This window comes from Rhinoderma darwinii, chromosome 4 (assembly GCF_050947455.1).
Source record: "Rhinoderma darwinii isolate aRhiDar2 chromosome 4, aRhiDar2.hap1, whole genome shotgun sequence".
Classification (NCBI taxonomy): Eukaryota; Metazoa; Chordata; class Amphibia; order Anura; family Rhinodermatidae; genus Rhinoderma; species Rhinoderma darwinii.
This window is the reverse complement of record NC_134690.1, coordinates 69499809-69524195: the sequence shown is the minus strand read 5'-3', so window position 1 is coordinate 69524195 and position 24387 is coordinate 69499809. Positions and strand designations below refer to the sequence as shown.

At 42.7% G+C, this 24387-nt stretch overlaps 1 protein-coding gene across 1 annotated transcript in view; it reads right to left on the bottom strand.

Annotated features, from left to right (window-relative positions):
- SLC35G2 (solute carrier family 35 member G2) overlaps window positions 1–11744 on the bottom strand; it is a 37361-nt gene extending 25617 nt beyond the window's left edge. The window contains exon 1 of the mRNA XM_075861182.1: window positions 11525–11744. The gene's annotated coding sequence lies outside the window, so the exon portion shown is untranslated. The remainder of the gene's footprint in view (window positions 1–11524) is intronic.
- Window positions 11745–24387: the final 12643 nt, after the last annotated feature.

Below are 24387 nucleotides of genomic sequence, written 5' to 3'. Positions count from 1 at the left end.
GGGATATTATACTGTGTGGAGACAGCTATAAGGACATTTTACTGTGTGGTGGCATCTATGGTGGCATTATGCTGCGGGGATGGCAGCTATAGGAGCATGATACTGTGTGGGGGCAGCTATAGGGGCTTTATACTGTGTGGGGGCACTTATAGGGGCATTATCCTGTGGGGGCATTTATGGGGTCAATACACTGTGTGGGGGCATCTGTAGGGGCATTACACTGTGTGGGACAGCTATAGGGGCCTTATACTGTGTGGGGCAGGTATGGGAGCATTATACTGTATGGGGGCAGCTATAGGGGCATTATCTTGTGGTGGCAGCTATAGAGCATAAAACTTTGTTTGAGCCAGCTATAGGGGCATTATCCTGTGGGGGTAGATATGGGGGTATTATACTGTGTGGAGGGCAATAAGGCATTGTTATACTATGTGGGGGCAACTATAGGGGCATTATACTGTGTGTGGGCAGCTTTATGGGCATTATACTGTGTAGGAAGGCATTATAGGGGCATTATATAGGAGCATTATACTGTGTGGGGGCAGCTATAGGGGCATTATACTGTGTAGGGGCCCTACAGGGGCATTACATTGTGTTGGGAGGCACTATAGGGCCACTATACTGTGTGGGAGCAGCTATAGGTTCATTATACTGTGTGGGGGTCATTATACTGTGTGGAGGCCCACTGTGTTGGGGCCCTCTCAGATATGTTTCATCCCCCTGTTCTAAACCCCTAGCTATGCCTCTGTTGGCCACTAATGGATGGGTCGGGTCACATGACCCACCATCAGCAGCTATAGTCGGGCCTCAGCGACGCACAGCAGCAGGATACCTTGAGCCAACCCCCGCCTGCACAATTGTCGCTGTTTTCGATGTTGCAGGGACTTATTTTTCGAATGGAGCTAAGTACTGGCATCTAACGACGAATGATGTTGACATGCATCAGACGAAATGGGGCTAAGTACGGTATTGGAGGGTCACAAGTCTTGGCCAAAAGTGGGTCCCGGCCTCAGAAAGTTTGGGAGCCACTGGTCTTGACTATAAGGCTCTTACAGCTGATCTTTTGTTTGTGGTTGAGTGTCACTCTGACGTACCTTGAAAGTGGAACCTTGAGGCTAAAACTGGCGCAGACTAAAGTGAGGTGCAATGTCTAAGGGATCCTTCTGTTTTGTTACCAAGGACACCCAAAAGGACATAACCGGTCAGATCCACAGGTTGTTGTCCTCAGAGTAGTCACCAGTTGGCAGCAATGACGGAACTGGAGAATAGTCAGATGGAGTTGTGGGTAAGAACCAGAAGATCAATTGGGTGCAACAATCCATAAGGAACAAATGAAGGAAAAGTCAGATTTCTGGCCAAGAATTAAAATCAGGACATAAACGGTAGAGCGACATGGCAATAAGCAGAATCCAAAGAAGAGCAAGGTCAAATACATGCAGTCAATATTGGTATATAATAGGCTAGAGACAGAGTCTATACAGAAATTGATACTCAGGCAATGAATGAGTGACCTGGCTGGGTTTAAATAGTAGGCCCTGATGATCATCAGTAGTAGTCCAGGAGTAATCATTCTGTTGCATAGCAACAGAGCACAGCAAAAAGAAGAGAAAGCTAACACTATATTACTGCAGCAATATGCAATGGCGTTGTACAGCAGGGACAGAGCAACGTAAGATCCTAGGCGGGTATGTAACATTAGGTATAATAGCACGTTACTAACATGTATGGAGTGCCAAAGACATCAATGGTGTTTTCTGTGTATGTTAATAATACGTATTTACCGGAGCTGCAGTCTGGTATTTACCCACAGGAAAAAGAAATCTCCACACAACTAATACAAATATGGAAGGGGTTCTCTGGGAGTACGTATGAATTGATGAAATAACTCAGCACTAGACAGGCTCAGAGGGAGGTTTGTCTACTTCTATCTCTCATCCATGGACATAATAATTAGAGGAAATGTACAGGGCTGCATAGAGTTCTGTACTAGCTCTGAATTGTATCGAGCCATAATCTGAATTTATAGAAGTTTATGGGGCCCTACTGCACCTACGCATGCCTCAGATTTCATAAGTCCTAACGTTTTGTTTTTTTCTAACAGAAAGAAAATCGTGACATGCTTCATCTAATGCTGTATTATGGAAATATACTTCCGAATAGATCTGTAATATGGTGCTGTATGGAAGTACCATATGGCGGCACATCAAGTGCCTAAGCCTCCATAGTGTGAAGCAGTAACTATGTGTACCACTGTAGAGACTTTGTAAATGCAGCTCTGTGTGTGCATGATACCTTATAAATGTTCCTTTGGACGTAGCCAACACGACAAGGCTTAAAGGCTTAAAGGGGATTTACCATGATGATTATTCATCACCTAACCACAGGATAGGTGATAAATATCTGATTTGTGGGGGTCTAACGGCTGGGACCACCATTGAACCGGCTTACCTTGCCGTTCCTAGGGTCCCTGTAGGAATGGAGCGGTAGTGCGCATGCTATCTTCGACAGCCCCAAAGAAATTAATGGAGCGGTGGCCGGGCATGCGCACTAACAGCAAGGTAAGCCGTTCTTGTGATTAGTGGAGATCCCAGCGGTCGGACCTCCACGATCAGATATTTATAACTTATCCTGTAGTTAGGTGATAAATAATGATAATTAAAAAAATCATTTAAAGGGAAACTAGTTTGGACTGCTTCTCAGTAACAGAAGGTATATAGAGGATCTCCATGCTCTTGTGAAGATCCAGCACTCACATTAAAAAGAGGATGGTTGACATGTATGTATATGCACCAGCAACACTTCTGTTCCCAGTGGACCGGGAGACAAATATGGCGGCTGGGAAACTGTTTTGGATAGTGAATTTCCTGGTAAATCCTCATTTATTTATTCTCAGTGACCGAGCCAGAGTTTTTGGTAATCAAACATTTGTCCTACAGATGAGATCCCTGGGATCAGTGGTCAGAAATGAGGAAATTACAATACAGTATGTCTCATGTTATGTTGAGGTTTATGTTTGTTTAACCCATTTAATACATTCTAAGACTTCAGTGGTAAAATTCAACCACTATTTTCTCCAGACTCTAAGTGATTACCAGCCAGTGGTGCAAACCTCTAAGGACCAAATGAATGAGGTGATAAGTAGTAAAGTAAATTTGAAAAAATGGCTCATTCATTATAGCAGCATAATAAAGAAGTGCCACTTAGCACACTTGTATAAATGAGCCTCTAGCAACACAGATATATTAAATCTTTATTTCCACAAAAGGGTTTGGGCTCAGTCTAGGTTGTTTATTTCGTAGGGTCGCAGGTTTTAAATAAATAAAAATATTATCCTACCCTTTACCTATTTATATTTCAAAGACTATTATTTCCTACATTGATATGTTTGATAATTGCCTTAAAGTGGTATTTCGATAATTGAAAGGGGTGGCACATTGATAGGATATGCCATGCTATTATGATCGATGATGGCTCATGCTCTGAGACCCCGATCCTGAGAACTAAGGGACTTAATTCTATTAGGATTTTACCGCAAAGTGGCACTCCCTGCTTTACGCTGTGCAGGTGTAAAGGATCTGCCAGACACAATTTCTGTGTCGACACCCATAGGTAATCAGTCTGCACCTGCTTCTATGTCTGTGAGACTGACTCCATCTTCGACTACCCAGGATGGCAGGCTTAGGAGTGGGAGAGCCTATCACAGCCTGGCCAGACGGAGCTAGCTCCCGCCCTCTGTCTATTTATACCTGCCTTTCCTGTTCCTCCTTTGCTTGTGATTCTTCTCTGCTGGTTTCCTGGCCCTGCTGCAGCTTCTTGAACTACTGATCCTCTGCTTGTGATTGACCTTGGCTTTACTGACCACTCTTCTGCTCTGCGTTTTTCTACCTCGCTCATCTCCTGGTTTGACTCAGCTCGTTCACTTCACTTGTTGCTCACGGTGTCCCCGTGGGCAACTTCCCCATTTCCCTGGCTTCTTTGTACCCTTGTCTGTTTGTCTGTCGTGCACCTATTGAGTGTAGGGACCGTCGCCCAGTTGTATCCCGTCGCCTAGGGCGGGTCGTTGCAAGTAGGCAGGGACTGAGTGGCGGGTAGATTAGGGCTCACTTGTCTGTCTCCCTACCCCGACATTACAGCAGGGAAATGCAACAGAGCTCTGTTCAAGTGTATGAGCCCGTTTTGCAATTCCCTGCACAATGTGAAGGGGAAAGAGCATTAGTTCAACACTCCAGGCCACCCTCTTCATTCTCAGGATAGTGGGGTCCCGGCAGTCAGACCCCCACTGATCAGAACGTGATGGCATATTTTAGCGATATGTCAACACTTTCTATTGTGGTTAAAAATGTATCTACTGTATTGCATAGTTACTAAAGTCTCTGATGATTTGATTAGACTTGCTTAGGGGGTAAATTTCATCTGTAGATTTCACCCTGTAGATAGCGCCACACAGCCCTCTGTAGATAATGCCACAGTGCTCTCTGTAAATAATGCCACATTGCCCCTGAAGATAGTGCCATACAGCCCCCTGTAGATAGTGCCTCACAGCCCCTTGTAGATAGCGCCACACAGCCCCCTGTAGATAGCTCCACACACTCCCTGCAGATAGTGCCATACAGCCTTCTGTAGATAATGCCACATTGCCCTTTGTAGATAATGCCACAGTGCCCTCTGTAGATAATGCCCACAGCCCCCTGTAGATAGTGCCACCCATGCCCCCTGCAAATTGTGGCACCCATGCCTCCTGTATATAGTGCCACCCACACCCCCTGTAGATAGCGCCACCCACGCCCCCTGCAGATAGCGGCATTTGGGCTCCCTCTAGGAGTGGAATCCCCAGGCAGAGTGTTGCCGACACTCTGGCCTTGGATTCCGCTCCAGGAGGAGCCCCTGACGTCACAATCAATATATGGACAGGGATGTCAGGGGCTCACTCTTGTAGCGGAATCCCTGGCCAGAGCATTGCTGACCCTCTAGCTGGGGATTGCACTCCTAGTGGGAGTCCCTGATGTCCGTGTCCATATATAGACAGTGATGTCAGGGGCTCCGTCTAGGAGCGGAATCCCCGGCCAGAGCATCGGCAAAGCTCTGACGAAGGGTTTCGTTCCAGGAGGAGCCACTGACGCCACTACCCATATATGGACAGTGATGTTAGGGGCAACTCCTGGAGTGGAATCCCCAGCTAGGGCGTTGCCGACGCTCTGACCGGGGATTCCACTCCTAGTGGGAGCATCTGACGTAACTGTCCACAGTGGTGTTACGGGCCTCTCCTGATGCAGAATCCTAGACCAAGAGTGTGGCCGATACTCTGGCTGGGGATTCCGCTGCTACAGGGAGCCCCAATGGCACTATCTACAGAAGGGGTAGCGCTATCTACAGGGGGGGTGTTGGTGGCACTATTTACATGGGAAGTGTGGGTGGCACTATCTACAGGGGGTTGTGCGGCACTATTTTCTACTGGGGCGGAATCCCGGACAGAGCGTCGGCAACCCTGACATGTCCCAGAGTCATCCCCAGGCAGTGGGAGCAGAGGCGGAGCTTTGAAGAGCTCAGGGAACATCCAGCCGGCCCACTGCCTGTATACATAATTGAAGACGAGTCGTGCCTTGACTCAGCCAGAAGTGCTGGCTGGGCTGAAGCACCAAACGTCACAGGAAATTAAAAATTTATAGCAGGTACGGGCACGTGACTTCAATAAAGAACTAAGAAAGGTGGAACATTTAAACATATTGTATATTACAAAATTACTTGTGAATGGCAAATTAAGTCAAAATAAAAATTATTCCTGGCCAACCCGTTTAATGTCACTCCTGAAGTGCTGGTCAGGGAGACAGATTGACATGATCTACAGTATTCACACATGGAACACTCTGCCCCCTGGTGAGCCCTCTTTGCTAAGCAGAAGTGCCAATAGTCAGTGGCGGACACAGACAGCTGAGAGCCCCTGTGCAAGAATTTGAGCCCTTTGCTCTCCAATATCTCAACATAAATCATGCCCTTATGTCTCTCTAACAGTCTATCAGTAATTGTTAGTCATAGAATTCATCATCTCAGGCATATACATGCAAACTATAAGGATGTTGTAAGGTGGAGAGTGGGCCCCTTACCTACTGGGCACCTGTGCAGCTGCACAGGTTGCACCAATGCTATGTCCGCCCCTGCCAATAGTGCTCATGTTTTAGTGTCCACCCTCCCTATAGACTTGTTAGAAGTGCTAAAGAATCTGCTTCAGACTGACGGTGGGTTCCCTGGGGCTCAAATATATATTGGACTTGCTTCATTCAATCAGCAATTTGTGAGACAGTTTATGACATATGAACAAGGGTCGTATTCATGAAACTACCCCTTTAAGTCAAGTGATACAAATCACTTCTAGGGAACATTAATGGAGTTAAGGGAAGTCCTCATACACAGTGGTATTCTATCATCATTCCTGCTGTTTGCATTTACCACATGGTGTTTCCTGCCTGAATGATCAGAGAATTGATCTCTGTGGTAAACACATCCTCAGAACACAGCATAAATATAGCATGTTCCATGCCTGCTTTATCCAATGCTATTATGTGAATAGCAGAATAAACCCAGGGGTGCTGCCAGCGCCAGGAACCTGGTACCTGAGGCACCGATCGTTGTCCCACTTAATTGAATTTATAACCTCGGATCATTTCAATGCTACTTTCTGCTATGTTTGAGCAGCTGTTCACATGTAACTTCTTTATATGGTACATGAACATCAAGTAAGCATGGCCTCTGTCTTTGTGCTGTCTGTGAGCGTGGGGAAGGACGCGTAGAAGCATTTTGTATGGAAGCACTGGTGGCAGGTAGTTTATATGGGGGCATTACTGGCACACACTGTTCATAGGGGCTGCAGGTTGGCATTGTGTATAGGGGAGACATATCTGGCCCTGTTTATAGGGGCGCACATATTTGGCATTGTTTATAGTGGATGTCATTACTATGAGGGCACTGTCTGTTATGGGGCACTTCTACGTAAAATATTGATGAATTATTGCAGCATATAAAACATTTGTGTACATCTGCATTGCCAGAAAGAGTTGAGATGTGCTGCAAAGGAGAGGAGCCAAACACTTCCATGCGGCAAACTCGACAGAGGAAAATTTTAGCTGGAAGAAGCCATAATGGCCGTCTGAGTTAAGCGGAGGAGAAAGAGAATGTGAATGACTGCATTTAGAAGAGACGCCGACTATGAGTCATCTCATTTAATTGTTGTTTATTAGCTGGTGCCTTTCACTGTGTCTGATCAGTACTGTATTCATTTGTCTGATCTGCAGCATCATGATACCTTACAGACCACCTATGTGACACTACTATTTGACCACTGTATAGCAGTATTAGGCTTTGTTCACATCTGCGTCAGGGCTCCGTTCTGGCGTTCCCTCTGAGCTTTCTGTCACAATGGAACCCCGAATTAAACAAACGGAAACCATAGGTTTGCGTCACCATTAATTTCAATGGTGACGGATCCGGTGCAAATGGTTTCCGTTTTTCACAGTTGTGCAAGGGTTCCGTAGTTTTGACGGATTGCATACCGACTACGCTATTGATACCGTCAAAACGACGGAACCCTTGCACAACGGAGACAAACAGAAACCATTTGCACCGGATCCGTCACCATTGAAATCAATGGTGATACAAACGAAAACCTATGGTTTCCATTTGTTTAAGTCAGGGTTCTGTTCTGACGGAAAGCTCCGCCGGAACGGAACCCTGACGCAGATGTGAACAAAGCCTTATTCTGTCACTATATGGTGGTATTATTCCGCCATTATATGTGTACATTTGGTTACTGTATGGCAGTAATGTTCAGTCACTGTATGATGGTATTAGTCACTGTATTGCAATATAAAAGAGTCACTATATGGCGGTATTATTCAGTAAATATTATATTATTTGGTCACTGCATGGCGATATTATTCAGTCACTGAATAGCAGTGTTATTCGATCACTGTACAGCATTATTATACTGTCACTGTATGGCCTAATACCCACGACCGTAGTGATTTTACATTACGCATAACCATGGATCCATTGTCTGTAGTTGGTGTCCATTTTTCCACAAAAAACCTTCCATAGCGCATCCGGGTGTCATTAGTATTCACGGATCTGCAAAAAAGGGAAGGCTGGAACCCCCTAATTAGCACACATGATCCGCAAATACGTCAGTTAAATTCACGGCCCCCACACGGATCCGTGAACATCACGGTCATGTGCATGAGCCCATATAAATGAATGGGACCGTGTGCTATTCTTAAAATTGCAGATAGCACACAGACAAAAAAACCACGGTCATGTGCATTAGGCCAAAGGCAGTGTTCTTCAATCACTGTATAAATGTTTACTCATGTTAGTCAGTGCATCACAGTATTACAAGGTCACTGCATGATGAAATCAGTCACTCTGGTGTTATTTTGTCATTGTATTGCAATGTGTGGTCACTTTACAGTGGTATTATTAAGTCACTGTGTGTCTTTTTTATTCATGTACTGTATTGTAGTATTATTCAGTCACTGTTTGGATGTTTTTTTCAGTCATGCATGGCAGTAGTATTAAGTCACTGTTATGGTGGTTTTATTTGTCACTGTTTGGATTTAGTATTCTGTCATTGTATGGTGGTCTCGTTCTGTCATTCTGGTGGTATTATTGAGTCACTACATAGTGGTATTAGTATGGCAGTATTTGTTCAGTTACTTACTATATATTTATAACATCTATATTTATTTGCAGTATTATTAAATCAAGCACTCATGTGATGTTACTTTATATACCATTGTCTGTATTGGTGGTGTAGGAACACATGGAATATTTTTAGGACTTTTTTTTGATATGTCATTATACTGTAATCTATATATTAAAGTTTTAGTGTAATGGCACTTAATTATTGGCATTAATTGATATGAATCTTAGATGGGGCTCACATCTACAAAAAAAAAACTAAGTGTATTAAGATTCTAGGAACTCTCTTGCATATGCTTGCAGAAAATTGACAAGCAGCTAAGTTATAAATTTCAGTGCAATTAGTTATGGAATAGATAAATGCCTGAAAATGTATAAAAGAAAAACTGAAAATGATCTGAATAACTAAATTTCCACAATCGACTCCAGTTTACTCTTCTACCATAACTGTTAATCTAGAATCATTATAATTGATTGCTCTCCACCAGCAGTGTGTACAGGTTAACGCTGCATGCACACGACGATTTCCGCTTTGCAGACCGCAAATCACGGATCTTAGTGGCTTTTGTGTGCTGTCCGTTTTTTTGCGGACTCATATACTAGAGTGAGTAAGACGGACCGCGAATACAGACAAGAATAGGACCTTTTCTATAATTTTGCAGAATGGACACACGGATCCGCAGAAAAAACGAATGTGTTCATGGCCCCATAGAAATTAGTGGTTCAGTATGCTGTCAGCAAAAAACCTTATAGGACACTGAAGAAAACAACAGTCCTGTACATAAGTCCTTACAGATAACATGATCACTTGAATAATGAATGTCAATGTAAGTTTCACACCTAATAACTTGCTGGACCTCCCACAGTAAACAGTTAAAGCTTTTTCCAATGCTGCGACTGTTGCTTGATGTCATATCTGCAGATGGGCATAGACAATAACCATGAATGTATAAGGGTATGTGCACACACACTAATTACGTCCGTAATTGACGGACGTATTTCGGCCGCAAGTCCCGGACCGAACACAGTGCAAGGAGCCGGGCTCCTAGCATCATACTTATGTACGATGCTAGAAGTCCCTGCCTCGCTGCAGGACAACTGTCCCGTACTGTAAACATGATTACAGTACGGGACAGTTGTCCTGCAGCGAGGCAGGGACTCCTAGCGTCGTACATCACTATGATGCTAGGAGCCCGGCCCCCTGCAGTGTGTTCGGTCCGGGTCTTCCGGCCGAAATACGTTCCGTACATTACGGACGTAACATGGTCGTGTGAACCCAGCCTAAGGGTGAAGCAGATGACATCTGGTGTCCTTCTGCAAACAGCTATGAAAGCTTACATACTATTTGCTTTGTTGTATCTTCTACTTTTTTCCAATCCATTTACAATATTCAAGGACTATTTTCTTTTCTTTTGGCCTCCAGTATCAAGTATAAGGTCTAAAAGGCGAAATTCTATAATTCTGTAAAATCTGTACTTTTCTGGAATCTATATTTCCGCAATCCATACATTTAACTTATATGCAGTTCCCAATACCATTACTTCCTAGACTTTCTCATTCAGTGCCAGACGGTCCTGTGTTTTGTCTTCACCATATATTTTTCCCCACAAATATGCTAAATTGTCGCTTTCAAGTTATTTGATGGTTTATTTGTTAGATGAAACTTAATCTAAGGATACGTAGTTATTACTATGATTGTATCTCTATTCCCCTGGGCTATTTCTAACTGAATATACAAATGCCAACCCTGGTTTATTTCCTCATTTGCTACACTAAGGACATTTAATATGACAGCAAAACTGCATTGAGAGTACATTCCAATTACATCTTCATCCATATTTTACACTGATTAAAAAAACAGTAATTCATTAAAAACGTTCACAAAAAGAGAAACTACTTGGGAGATTAGAAAGAATTTTTTTTTATACATTTGATCACATTTGGATACTTACCGCAATAAAATCTATCAATCTATCTATCTATCTATCTATCTATCTATCTATCTATCTATCTATCTATCTATCATCTATCTATCTATCTATCTATCTATCTATCTATCTATCTATCTATCTATCTATCTATCTATCTATCATCTATCTACATCCAAAAATCATATTTAGAATGAAATACTATACTGAAAATAGCATAGTATTGTCTGCACCCTGATTAAAAGAGGTTTCATCTCTGGACTTTAACAGACCTAATAGTAATGCAGTAGGTCTCCAAAATCTACTATTGTCTCTCATTTCCAGTCACTTTCTAATATGAATATCCCTAGCCACATAGACTGGATAGGTAAACCAACAAACCCATCTGCAATGAAGTGAGGTGGAAGACACACATCACAGGTCCTTTTTGAGAATCAGTTCAGCACCATGGACAGCAATGCCATGAAAGCACCAATGACACAGCTCAAGTCGCATCTCCAGAAACAGTTCCAAAATATATAGCCCCATAGACCAGATAGGATGACCTACAAACCCACCGGTGATGAAATGTGTGAAGGACAAGTATCATAGGTCATTAGAATAGGGGGGTTCAGCACCAAGGACAACAGTGTAATTAAATAATAAGGACACAGCTCAAGTCGCCTTTCAATAAATAGCTGGATCCTTGAAGTCAACATATTGCCTAATGTATATCTCATGAACATATTGCTTATAGTGGTAATTTATAGGTTTACTCTTGCCAAGAAGAAAACGCTTGGTGAGGAGCCAAGGCAACACTCATTCCATCATCTGCACTAAATCACCATCAAGGCACAGTGCCCACTACCTCCCTCATGCAATCCTCAATGGAAATCCCATTCATCTGCAAACATACACTAAGAAGCCATTACCTCTTGTTGTAGCAGGTGGAGTATACCGCCTTACAGGCAAATAGTTCTCTTCCCCTGAGATGAGCACATCCTTAGTTGACTTTCTTATCTTTTTCTGCTATCTTGTATGGTCCAGCACAGTCGCAAGGAAAGCCCAACAATGTTCTCTCTATATGTCTACTGGGAGCTGCAGGAAAATAATGATTCTAGGAGGGCAGTGAGCTCTCCCCACCCCCTGCCTCCCCCTCCCTTACCCTGCTTCACTTGCTCTTCCCTCAGATTGCATTTGTCAAACATACAAGAGGAAATAGGGACGGAGGTTGCAGCTGGAGGGGGCACTGTGATAAGCTATAGAGCTGCATGGATGGGAGCAGGATCACGTGCGCATGAGCCGCAGAGCTGGGGGGCATCTGGCACGCCTGTCATAAGCTATTTGCTCTCTTATTGTCTGAATGTACCAGGAAATGTTATGTTTCTTAATAGTTTTCTTGTGCATTTTCAGCTTAACCCTTGCACTGCCAGATCATCGTCTCATGATGCAACATTCTGATCTACAGTCTTTATGGAGAATGGGGAACTGTCCTGATTTTTGTCAATGAACACAAAAAATGTGTAAAAGAATTGCTCTTAAATTGGAAACTGTGATAACTGTGTAATATTGCTATGTTCTCTTTCATGTGATACAATGGGGGTTAGCTCTTATTTACAGACATTCTTATATTTGAAGCTCTCACTTTTGGCAACTTTAAAATATATAAATAGAGATTTCCTACTCATTAGAGGAGGTTTTTATATTCATGTTGAGGCTTTTAGCAGGATCCAGGCTGTCATTTACAGCAGCCTGTATTCCCTCAATTCACGTAAGGGCAAAGGCTGATATAAAGGTAACAGTAGGTTATGACAACCTCAGTCTATATTGCATTGAAAATATACAGACTGCTATAAACAGTGCCTGTATTCCAGTAAGGGCCATAGCCACAACTTGAAAATGCCCCACGGTTATTATCTGTTCATGTACAATAGGGGTTGTCTTCTTCCCGATGATAATCTGAGCCCATGGTATCCTGCTGCCGTCCTGACCCCCAACAATCAGCTGTAATCTTGTGGGGGAACCCAGCAGTAAGTGCTTAATTTCCCTGCAGTGCCATTAGAGGGGAAATTAAGTAAAACATAAGCAAAAATTCCAGTAGCCCGTTATTTTAATGAAGCAGGTCATTCACCGGTGTGCTTTCAGATCTTAGAACATGTATCACCACTAAAACTTGGTGGTGATAGACAGAGGCATCTATGAGGTCTCAACAAGTTTATTGCCTGTTTGTTTATTTGTTTGATCCAATCTCTAATTCTTTCTTTTATTTTGTAGGGCTACCTACTTACCTTGTGATTAACAATATTTCAGTCTACACTCTTGGCTACATATGAGGTGACAACTCCATCCAGCTTTCACCTCCAGTGATGCAGTGTTTTTCCCTATGGACTTGCTGTCGTCGCTCCTATTCTCCTATGTATCCCGTATCTTACTCAGATTTATTCTGAGATATCTTTACTTCATAAATGTAGAATTCTCACCAGTTATTCAGTAACCATTATCAATACGAATTTAAAAAAGCTTTGCTTTTTTATGTATTTCTATTGTATGTTTTTGTGTGCTATTTTGTATTCTTTATACATTTTGACGTGCATGGTATTTATATTTTTCATTTAAGCCTTTTTTGACAATTGCCATTTGAAAGGAGTTATCTGGGTTATTAAAATTGATGGCCTACTTTTAGGATAGGCCATCAATATTAGGTTGATGGGGGTCCGACCATCAGCACACTCGCCGATCACCTGTTTGAAGAGGCTGTGGTGCTGCAAGTGCCAAACACTACCTCCTGGCGGGCACTGCATGAGTTTTGCCACATACCCTAAAAAAGTATGAACTACAAACTTCCATAGTGGTGAATGGCAGTTACAGAAGCAGCGTAGCATGCGAGCTACGCTGTTTCTGTAGCTACCATTCAGTTCTATGGGACTTATGGAAACAGCGTAGCTCAGCAAGCTACGCTGTTTCCGTAATTCATGGTCAGGAATCACACACTTCAGACACAACACAGAGCGTTAGAATGGGGTTTAGGGTACCTCTCTGCCATAGCAGAAGATACCAGTATTATAAATGGCACATGGTAGGTGAGAGCTCTGTTACAGATTTTGCATTGGTCCCAGGAGCTCCAGTTGGCCTCTGGATTGGCATGAGGAACGACTAACACTGCATGTAATCTCCACATCAGAGAGCAAAGAGAGAAATATATCTTATTTTTGCTATGCGCCTATGTGATGTTTATATATACAGGGTGGGCCATTTATATGGATACACCTAAATAAAATGGGAATGGTTGGTGATATTAACTTCCTGTTTGTGGCACATTAGTATATGGGAGGGGGGAAACTTTTCAAGCTGGGTGTTGACCATGGCGGCCATTTTGAAGTCGGCCATTTTGTATCCAACTTTAGTTTTTTCAATGGGAAGAGGGTCATGTGACACATCAAACTTATCGAGAATTTCACAAGAAAAACAATGGTGTGCTTGGTTTTAACGTTACTTTATTCTTTCAGGAGTTATTTATTCCGCAGAAGAAATGCCTCCCGATCTGACCCCCTTAGACTTTTATCTTTGGGGTCATCTGAAGGCAATTGTCTATGCTGTGAAGATACGAGATGTGAAGCAACTGAAACTACGGATACTGGAAGCCTGTGCTAGCATTTCTTCTGCGGTGTTGCTATCAGTGTGTGAAGAGTGGGAGAAGAGGGTTGCATTGACAATCCAACACAATGGGCAGCACTTTGAACACATTTTATAAGTGGTCAGAAACTTGTAAATAACTCATGAAAGAATAAAGTAACGTTAAAACCAAGCACACCATTGTTTTTCTTGTGAAATGCTCGATAAGTTTGATGTGTCACATGACCCTCTTCCCATTGAAAAAACTAAAGTTGGATACATAATGGCCGACTTCAAAATGGCCGCCATGGTCAACACCCAGCTTGAAAAGTTTCCCCCCTCCCATATACTAATGTGCCACAAACAGGAAGTTAATATCACCAACCATTCCCATTTTATTTAGGTGTATCCATATAAATGGCCCACCCTGTACATTCCTTCTTAGGTAAAATCCCTAATTCTTCTAATTGTTCCCAATGGAAATTGGGAGAGTTGAGCAGCGCCTATGTAGCGCATCTCATTTCTGTATAAACATCAGTTTCCAACTAAGAGTCACATCTTGACCATCAAAATCCATTACGTATAGAGAAAATATAAAACTAAATATGTACAAAAAAAAACACGCCAGTTTTGCAGTTTCCACTTTCTTCCCATCCATAGTATTTTATTCCACTCACCTGTTATACATTTTTGTTCCCATTAATACACTATTTTATGAGTAACAAGCCCATACACTAGTGTGAGAACATATACAGTAAGTGGATACATAGTGGCTGCTGGTTTATGACCAGTACGCTATAGATATTAATAGCATACAATACTATGTACAGGAATTGAGACTCATCATACACAATAACAGCTGTTTATCACGTCTCCTGGGAATTTAGCCATAGTTGCTTCTCTCAGCAGATGTTTCTTTTCACCAGAAAGCAGATTTGAACACATTTCTTACTGTCAAAATTCATGACTGAATATCATCTCTCTATAAGGATCTGCTACATCTGCATTAATTTCCATTATAGGCAGTAGTCATGAGATATATGTGATTTCACCATCTTCTGGGTTTCTCTTTTTGGGGAAATACATATGGACATATCCTTTGATTCGATGCTGTACATTTTAATAGTATCCTGATCAAGAAGGATCGCACCTGGAACACTGGGGCCCTGAGTTTGAAGCAACATCTGCATGGAGTTTGTACGTCCTCCACATATTATGTTTCGTCTGGGTTCTCCAGTTTACTCCAACGCATACTGATAGGTTCATTGGTTTCCTATAAAACTAGCCCTAGCATTTTTCTTTGTATGTATGAGTTCCACTTGGAACAGTGACATATATGAAGGAGTTAGCATCGGACTGGGATACTTGGATTTACCAGATTCATTTATTCTGAGAGCCTATCATTAATCTATACAGAACATGGGCATGTCCACTTTTAACTGCCTCCTAAATGATGCTGTTATAATACACTTCAATGGAAATTTTTCAATGACATGTATGTAAATAATATTTTTATGATCCCATTCTGATGTCAGAAACTGATGATTATACAGAAATGAGAGGCACTACATATAGCAGAAGTTTGTCATAGATTGTTTCTGTAGGAATTACTTCCCTTTTGCCTGCAACTAATTGACTGACATGTAGTGGTTCTTAAGGAGCTGCATTGTGTATTATACAGTACTGTGCCCCCCAGGTGTTACAGAACATAGAGCTGCTGTGGACCGTCTTTATAAAAAGGATGAGAGATTTTCATATCAATCAACAAATGGTGGACATTGTGTCCATCATTTTGACTACAAGAATATGCAAATCGGACAAAATCTGTGATTAAGGCTTCGACACAGATGTGAACAGAGGCTAAGGGTACGATCACACATGGCTGATTTATTGCAGAAATTTTGGTAAATGTTCCATACATCTGAATGTGGTTTTCAAAAATCCCCGCACATGTTGCTAATTAGAAACTCATTCAGATGTATGGAATCGGTTTTTAATTTCTCCATTCTTCAAGTGAACCCTAAAGCCAGTTTCACGCAAGTGTAATACGGCGGAAATCCCAGCCTTACTATAGGTCTGATGACCCGAACTACTGTAGCAGCATCGTAGGTCCGAATTACGCTCGTGTGAAATTGGGCTTGCTCTTCACCCAATAGGCCGGGTTTCCACACGGCACAAATACTGTGGAATTTCCGCAACATAATTTCATGTGTAAATTTCGCAGCAGCAAATATTTTGTGGAAAATGTTCTGCGGTGTGACTGTCAATGTCAATTTATATTTGATGTAATAAACTAACAAAGCAGGTATTTATACACACACAGATCGGCTTTCCATACTGTATTTAGCAAATAAATCTTATATATTTGAAATGAACAATATATTTCTACAGCAGTGATATTACTTGTGTCATATGGATTATATGGTTGTCAATAAAATAAAACCCAATTATGATGTCTTCTTTTGCATCACATTAGACCTCACCCCCAAATCAAAAACATGTATAATATGATGGCCACATGCTGTATACAAATGTAGCACGTCCTTGTCTGCTGTGAAAGAACACGTCAGAAGTGAATATTCCTCATCGTTCATAATATTCTGTAAACCATCAGCCACAATAATTGTGTTTATAAGTCAAGGCAATGTGTAAGCTGGAAGAAATACATTACAAGCTCATTAACTGCATCTCAGAGCGGATTGCTGCTGAGGGCGTTGGGTTTACACTTTCATCATATGACATTTTCATAGTGATCACAACAGAAGGTCACATCTACTTTCATCTACCGGGTACATAACATACTGTGAAATTGTGTATTCACTGCTATGTAGAAATGTTATTTGTCTCTGTGGGTTATTGTTCATATGCCTCAATATACTCGAGTGCTGAGGTGCATAAAAGTCGCCAACTCTCTGCTGACTCAATAACTGCAGAAAAATTAATATGAGAACAGCACTCCTCATGGTTCCTTTTTAGATGTTTATGGTGCCTGCAAAACCAGGGGCATGGTTACAATCTTCCCCAAAAAATATATAATAGAAAAAAAGTAGGTAGGCAGCACTCAAAGGGTGTGAATAAATCACCAGGGGTCAAGCATGCTTGATAAAGGCTTATTAAGCAAGCCGAAAGGTCACACAGTGGAATAAACCACTGGTGATTTATCCACACCTTTTGAGTGCTGCCTACCTACTTTTTTCTACTTCAATAGAGATCCAAATCACATTTGGCATTAACATCTGCACAAAAACTGTGCGCCGGTTGCTTCATGGCATGGGTTTCCATGGCCGAGCAGCTGCATGCAAGCCGTACATCACCGAGCACAATGTAAAAATGTGTAAAAAATGTGTAAAAATGCCACCACTGGACTCTGCAGCAGTGGAAACATGTTCTGTGGAGTGATGAATCACACTTCTCTTTCTGGCAGTCTGATGGACGAGTCTGGGTTTGGTGAATACCAGGAGAACGTTACCTGCCTGACTGCATTGTGCCAACTGTAAAGTTTGGTGGAGGAGGGATAATACTAATGGGTTGTTTTTCAGGGGTTGGCCTATGCCCCTTAGTTCTTGGAAAGGGAAATCTTAATGCTTCAGCATACCAAGACATTTTGGACAATTGTATGCATTAAACTTTGTGGGAGCAGTTTGGGGTTCGTCCCTATTCTGTTCCGGCATGACTGTGCCTCAGTGCACAAGGTCCACGAAAGCATGGTTGGGTGAGTTTAGTGTGGAAAACTTGACTGGCCCACACAGAGTCCTGACCCCAACCACATCGAACACCTTTGGGATGAGTTAGAATGTGTTGTGGCCATGGTCGCTGACCGCCGGCACATCCTACTTACTGGCAACCGCAGGACACTTTCTTTATGCTGGCGTCTCTCTACCCAGAAACACCGGCACTTGCGGCTGCAGCTTCCCCACTGAATTCCATCCTTAAAGGGCCAGCGCGCAACAGTGCAAAGTTCCCTGGCCAAACCCTAATACATCCTGGACATTAAAAAGGGCTCTGCCCTTCCTCTCCTTTATTGAGCGTTGTTGTGGCTGCCCATGTTAGTCTTTGCAAATGCTCCCTTAGTTGTATCCTGAATCCAGTGTTCCCGTTTCCTGTATCCCATATCCAATAATTGTGTTTGTTCCAGTGAGTAATCTAGTGTTGGAGTCGAGAGTGTAATCTGTGAAATTGTGTCATATGTGCCGTATCATCTGTGCCACACCGAGTGTTTGCCAAATCATCTATTCAGGTAATCTTGCTCTAGGGACTGTTATTGACTATCGTTTGGCCAGCTGTTACTCCGCTATGGCGGAGCGGCTTAGTGAGTCCACATACTCCATAGCCATGACAGAATGGAGACTGCAAGCCAGGTCCTCAACCTCTAACATCAATGTCTGACCTCACAAATACTCTTCTGGATGAATGGGCAAGAATTCCCACAGACACTCCAAAATCTTGTAGAAAGTCTTCCCAGAAGAGTGGACGCTGTTTTAGCTGCAAAGAGGGTGGAGGGAGGACCAACTCCATATTAATCTCTATGAATTTAGAATGGGATGTCATTTAAGATCTTGTAGGTGTAATGTGTATAGTGCATATACTGTATATATATATATATATATATATATATATATATATATATACATGTATACACAACCATGCAAAAGTTTGGGGTCACCCAGAGAATTTTGTTTTTACCGTGAAAACTCACACTTATATTTATAAAATGAGTTGCAAAATGACTAGAAAATATAGTCAAGACATTGACAAGGTTAGAAATAATGATTTTTATTTGAAATAATAATTTTCTCCTTCAAACTTTGCTTTCGTCAAAGAATGCTCCATTTGCAGCAATTACAGCATTGCAGACCTTTGGCATTCTAGCTGTTAATTTGCTGAGGTAATCGGGAGAAATTTCACCCCATGCTTCCAGAAGCCCCTCCCACAAGTTGGATTGGCTTGATGGGCACTTCTTGCGTACCATACGGTCAAGCTGCTCCCACAACAGCTCTATGGGGTTGAGATCTGGTGACTGCGCTGGCCACTCCATTACAGATAGAATACCAGCTGCCTGCTTCTTCCCTAAATAGTTCTTGCATAATTTGGAGGTGTGCTTTGGGTCATTGTCCTGTTGTAGGATGAAATTGGCTCCAATCAAGCGCTGTCCACAGGGTATGGCATGGCGTTGCAAAATGGAGTGATAGCCTTCCTTATTCAAAATCCCTTTTGCCTTGTACAAATCTCCCACTTTACCAGCACCAAAGCAACCCCAGACCATCACATTACCTCCACCATGTCTGTGTGCTTTTGCCCATATTAATCTTTTCCTTTTATTAGCCAGTCTCAGATATGGCTTTTTCTTTGCCACTCTGCCCTGAAGGCCAGCATCCCGGAGTCGCCTCTTCACTGTAGACGTTGACACTGGCGTTTTGCGGGTACTATTTAATGAAGCTGGCAGTTGAGGACCTGTGAGGCGTCTATTTCTCAAACTAGAGACTCTAATGTACTTGTCTTGTTGCTCAGTTGTGCAGCGGGGCCTCCCACTTCTCTTTCTACTCTGGTTAGAGCCTGTTTGTGCTGTCCTCTGAAGGGAGTAGCACACACCGTTGTAGGAAATCTTCAGTTTCTTGGCAATTTCTCGCATGGAATAGCCTTCATTTCTAAGAACAAGAATAGACTGTCGAGTTTCACATGAAAGCTCTCTTTTTCTAGCCATTTTGAGAGTTTAATCGAACCCACAAATGTAATGCTCCAGATTCTCAACTAGCTCAAAGGAAGGTCAGTTTTATAGCTCCTCTAAACAGCAAAACTGTTTACAGCGGTGCTAACATAATTGCACAAGGTTTTTAAAGTGTTTTCTAATCATCCATTAGCCTTCTAACACAGTTAGCAAACACAATGTACCATTAGAACACTGGAGTGATGGTTGCTGGAAATGGGCCTCTATACACCTATGTAGATATTGCAGTAAAAACCAGACGTTTGCAGCTAGAATAGTCATTTAGCACATTAACAATGTATAGAGTGTATTTCTGATTAATTTAATGTTATCTTCATTGAAAAAAAAAGTGCTTTTCTTTCAAAAATAAGGAAATTTCTAAGTGACCCTAAACTTTTGAACGGTAGTGTATATATGTATATTTATACAGTATATGTTAAAGGATATCATGGCATACACACATAATGGTGTTTTCTACCGATTTATACCTTTAAAATAATTTTAATACATTTTGACATGGATTTACAAAATGTCTAATATATTTAGCTGGGTATCTCTACAACCCTGAGGGTCAGTCCACGCGTTGCGTAAATACTGCAGATTTTCCGCAATGGAATTCGTTGCGGAAAATCAGCAGCATAATACAGTAGTAGCAAAGTGGATGATATAGAACAAATCTCATCCACACGCTGCGTAAATTGAATTTAATGAGGAGGTAAATCCCGCCACAATTAGCAGATGTTGCGCTATTTGCAGCGGATTTGCAACGATTCTGCCGCAGAAAACGCAACTCAGAAAGTCTGTGTTTCTTTCTCCAGTTCGGCCTCCTGGGATGACGTGTCATCCCATGTGACCGACGCTGCAGTCAATCACAGGCTGCAGCGGTGTCCTGGGATGAAACGTCATCCCAGGAGGCCAGCCTGCTAGCAGACCAGCTAAATGCTGCAGTTTTCCGCAGCGGACATTCCGGGCGTAAAACTGCACCACAGTTTGGTGCGGGTTTTTGCCTGGAGTTCCCTGCTGTGCACAGGGCGGATACGCTGCGTGCTTTTACGCAGCATATCTGACCCATGTGAACTCAGCCTGACAGAAAAGCTATGACCACTTGCTATATATAAGATTGTAGTACAATCAATTCAAAGCAACTGATCTAAAAGGTGCTAAATGGGGCTGGAATTTGGGGACTGTGCAGGCTACTGAAGTACTGTAAAGCAAACATTGTTTTCCTTGGTGCCAATATACCTAAATGTCCTTTTAAACTGCCCGATTTAGAATTAGAGGACGGTTCCATAAACTCATGCTGCTGGAATCAGTTGTCAAACCCATTTATTACAATTACACAGAAAGAACTCCAACCCCAGATCTCCTGTATACCAGACCGCACCTTATCAAACCCTGGTATGTGCCAGACACCATTGTACTTTAGGGTCCTATTTACACGGGCCACTATGGGCCGTGAAAACGAGCAGCGATCAATGAGACAGCTCGGGGATTGGTGCTCGTTTGCTCTTTTCACAAGGAGCTGTGATTGGTTATGTATGGGAACGAGCAATCTTTACTACGATCGTTCGTCCCCATACATTTCCATCATGTTGGCAGCAGATCTCCCTGTGTACACAGAGAGATGTGCTGCCGACAGCGATAATATTTAGTGCTACATAAACAAGCAGATCAGCCGATTAATGAGCGTTTGCTCGTTCATCGGCTGATTATTTACAGGGCAATGATCAGGAACAAGTGTTCATATGGAAACTCGTTTGCCCAATAATTGGCCCATGTAAAAGGGCCTTGACTCTTGGTGCTAGATTGTGGTCCCTCTGCCAGATACGTAAACCCCAGTATTATAAGTGGTACATAATTAGTGGGGGGCCTATAACAGACTTTGCATTGGGGCCCATAAGCATCAAGTTTCACCTCTAAATCACATGATTGTTCCCATATCCTTCCTGTAATTACATCAGTGCCCCCCCCTTCCTATTAACTACATCAATGCCTTCCTCCAGAAGTAGTTCATTCGGCCCCCTTTATCGCAGTACTCACAACAGGGGCTGCTTTCCAACAGTGGTCGCAGTATATTGTTGCCTTCCTATTGCTTTCTATGGATCAAATGTTTGAAAACAGCATACTTTTGGCATACAATGACTGGTTTCTGTCTGAATACTTTATTTTTGCTGTACAAAAAAACATAAACTGTCATGGAAAAAAAAAGGTATACATTTAAGTATTTTTTATCGAATGCATTTTGATGGCCTAATGTATCCACCTGTATAATGTACAGTTACTTACCTTTTTTGAATGACAGTCATGTCTTGCAAGTAAAAAGAAGGAATATGCCAACTAAGGCTGGATATAACTATTGGCACAGTAGACCTGTGTCTATAAGCAGCCCTGGGGGAAGGGCCTTTGCTGAATGGAAAATATAGATAGATGAATAGACTGAATAGTGTGTATTGATATGTAAATCAAATAGTGACCTCAACTGTTTAAAAAAACATGATGTTTATATCCTAAGGACAGGGAGATGTACTGCCGCCATGATGCAAATGCATTGGGACGAACGATCGTAGTAATGATCATTCTTAATGATAATTGCTCCTTGTGAATGGAGCAAACGATCGCCGATCGACAAGCTGTGATGTCAATCAGCGCTTGTAAAAAGGTGGTTAAACATGGGCAATATCTGGCTGTGTAAATCCAACTTAAATTATACCAGTGTGCGGTCCAGGCTTCTTGGCGCGCATAAGATTGCCTAGCCTGGAAACAATTTATCCCCCTCTCATTTTAAAGCAGGCATGTGATAGTTATGAGGGTCCTCCAGGAGGAGAAAAAAAAAATAGCACATTTTTGTATTTATGGCTATCCTTACATATGTATAAGTACTATAAAAATATTACAAGCTGTAAAAAAAACTTAATGTCACTGTGTGTCACATGTCAGTAATGTTTCAATGTATTCACAACCTACGGGTTTTAAGAAAGACAGAGGTCTCAGTTACACTGTAAAATTGTTACAAGCCACGAAGCAGAAATTGTGAATGAGACAGCAATCTCCAATGCACTAAAATGAAACCAGACCCTTCAGATGAGTCTTCAGTTTATTGCTTGTGCTTCCAATGCAAAACCTGTGGCTCTAATAATCTGCCAGTGTTTTGCAATACAAAGAAAATGATATACAAGGGAAGTCATCAAGATCCCTAGTACATTCTGTATAGATGGAATACATAGTATTTGTGTCATTTATGTTCTGATGTTCTTCTTAATACCTCTCAGATTTCCCTATTCTTTTGGAGGGACAGCCTTTTGACTTAAATTCATCTGTCTCCCCTCCTGAAATGTCCCTGTTTTTCAACATTTATTACAATGCTCCAGAATGTGTTGTATATTAGTTTTAGTTCTTAGAATGTGTAATTTTTGCTAAAATAAACAAATGAAGCTACTTTGCAAATAGTATTAAATAAAATACTCCTACCGTTTTGTAGTTCAGCTCCTATGCAAGGAGTTGGACTACAAAAGCTCCTATGCAAACCTGTGTCTCAGTGGCGTAACTACCGCCGTAGCAGCAGTAGCGGCTGCTACGGGGCCCGCGGCATGAGGGGGCTCGTGTCGCCCGCCGGCACGGGTCCCCACCATGGCCGCAGGCTCCGCTAGCAGCCGCTATGGCTGCTACAGCGGGACGCCACTGAACATTACGGCAGAGCAGGGAGGTATCTCCCCGCTCTGCCATTAAACAAAAGACATGTATCCCCTCTCCACAGGATCTCCACAGGATAGGGAATACATGTGTGATCGCTGGCAGCGATAGGGAGAACGGGGGACTGAAAGTCCCCTGAAGTTCTCCATCACAAACCTCGGACTTCCGGGTTCTGTGTCGGCTTCTCCGTAGAAATGAATGTAGCGCCGGTCGCGCTTGTGCGCATGCGTGACCAGCGCTCCTTTCATTTTTATTGAGCTGCGCAGACGCCGGAAGTCAGAGGTTAGTCATGGAGAACTTCAGGGGACTTTCAGTCCCCCGTTCTCCCTATCAATGCCAGCGATCGCACATGTATCCCCTGTCCTGTGGATAGGGGATGCATGTTATTTGTAGGACACAACAACACTGTAGTTCGCATTTTTTTTTGGGGGGGGGGACGCTGTATGGCGTTCCCTGCAGGGGGACTGTGTGGCGTTATCTACAGGGGGGACTGTGTGGCGTTATCTACAGGGGGGACTGTATGGCGTTCCCTGCAGGGGGGACTGTGTGGCGTTATCTACAGGGGGAACTGTGTGGTGTTATCTACAGGGGGGGGGCTGTATGGCGTTCTCTACAGTGGGGGCTGTATGGCGTTACACGCCACACAGTACCCCCTGCAGGGAACGCCATACAGTCCCCCCTGTAGATAACGCCACACAGTCCCCCCTGCAGGGAACGCCATACAGCCCCCTCTGTAGATAACGCCACACAGTCCCCCCTGTAGATAACGCCATACAGTCCCCCTGTAGA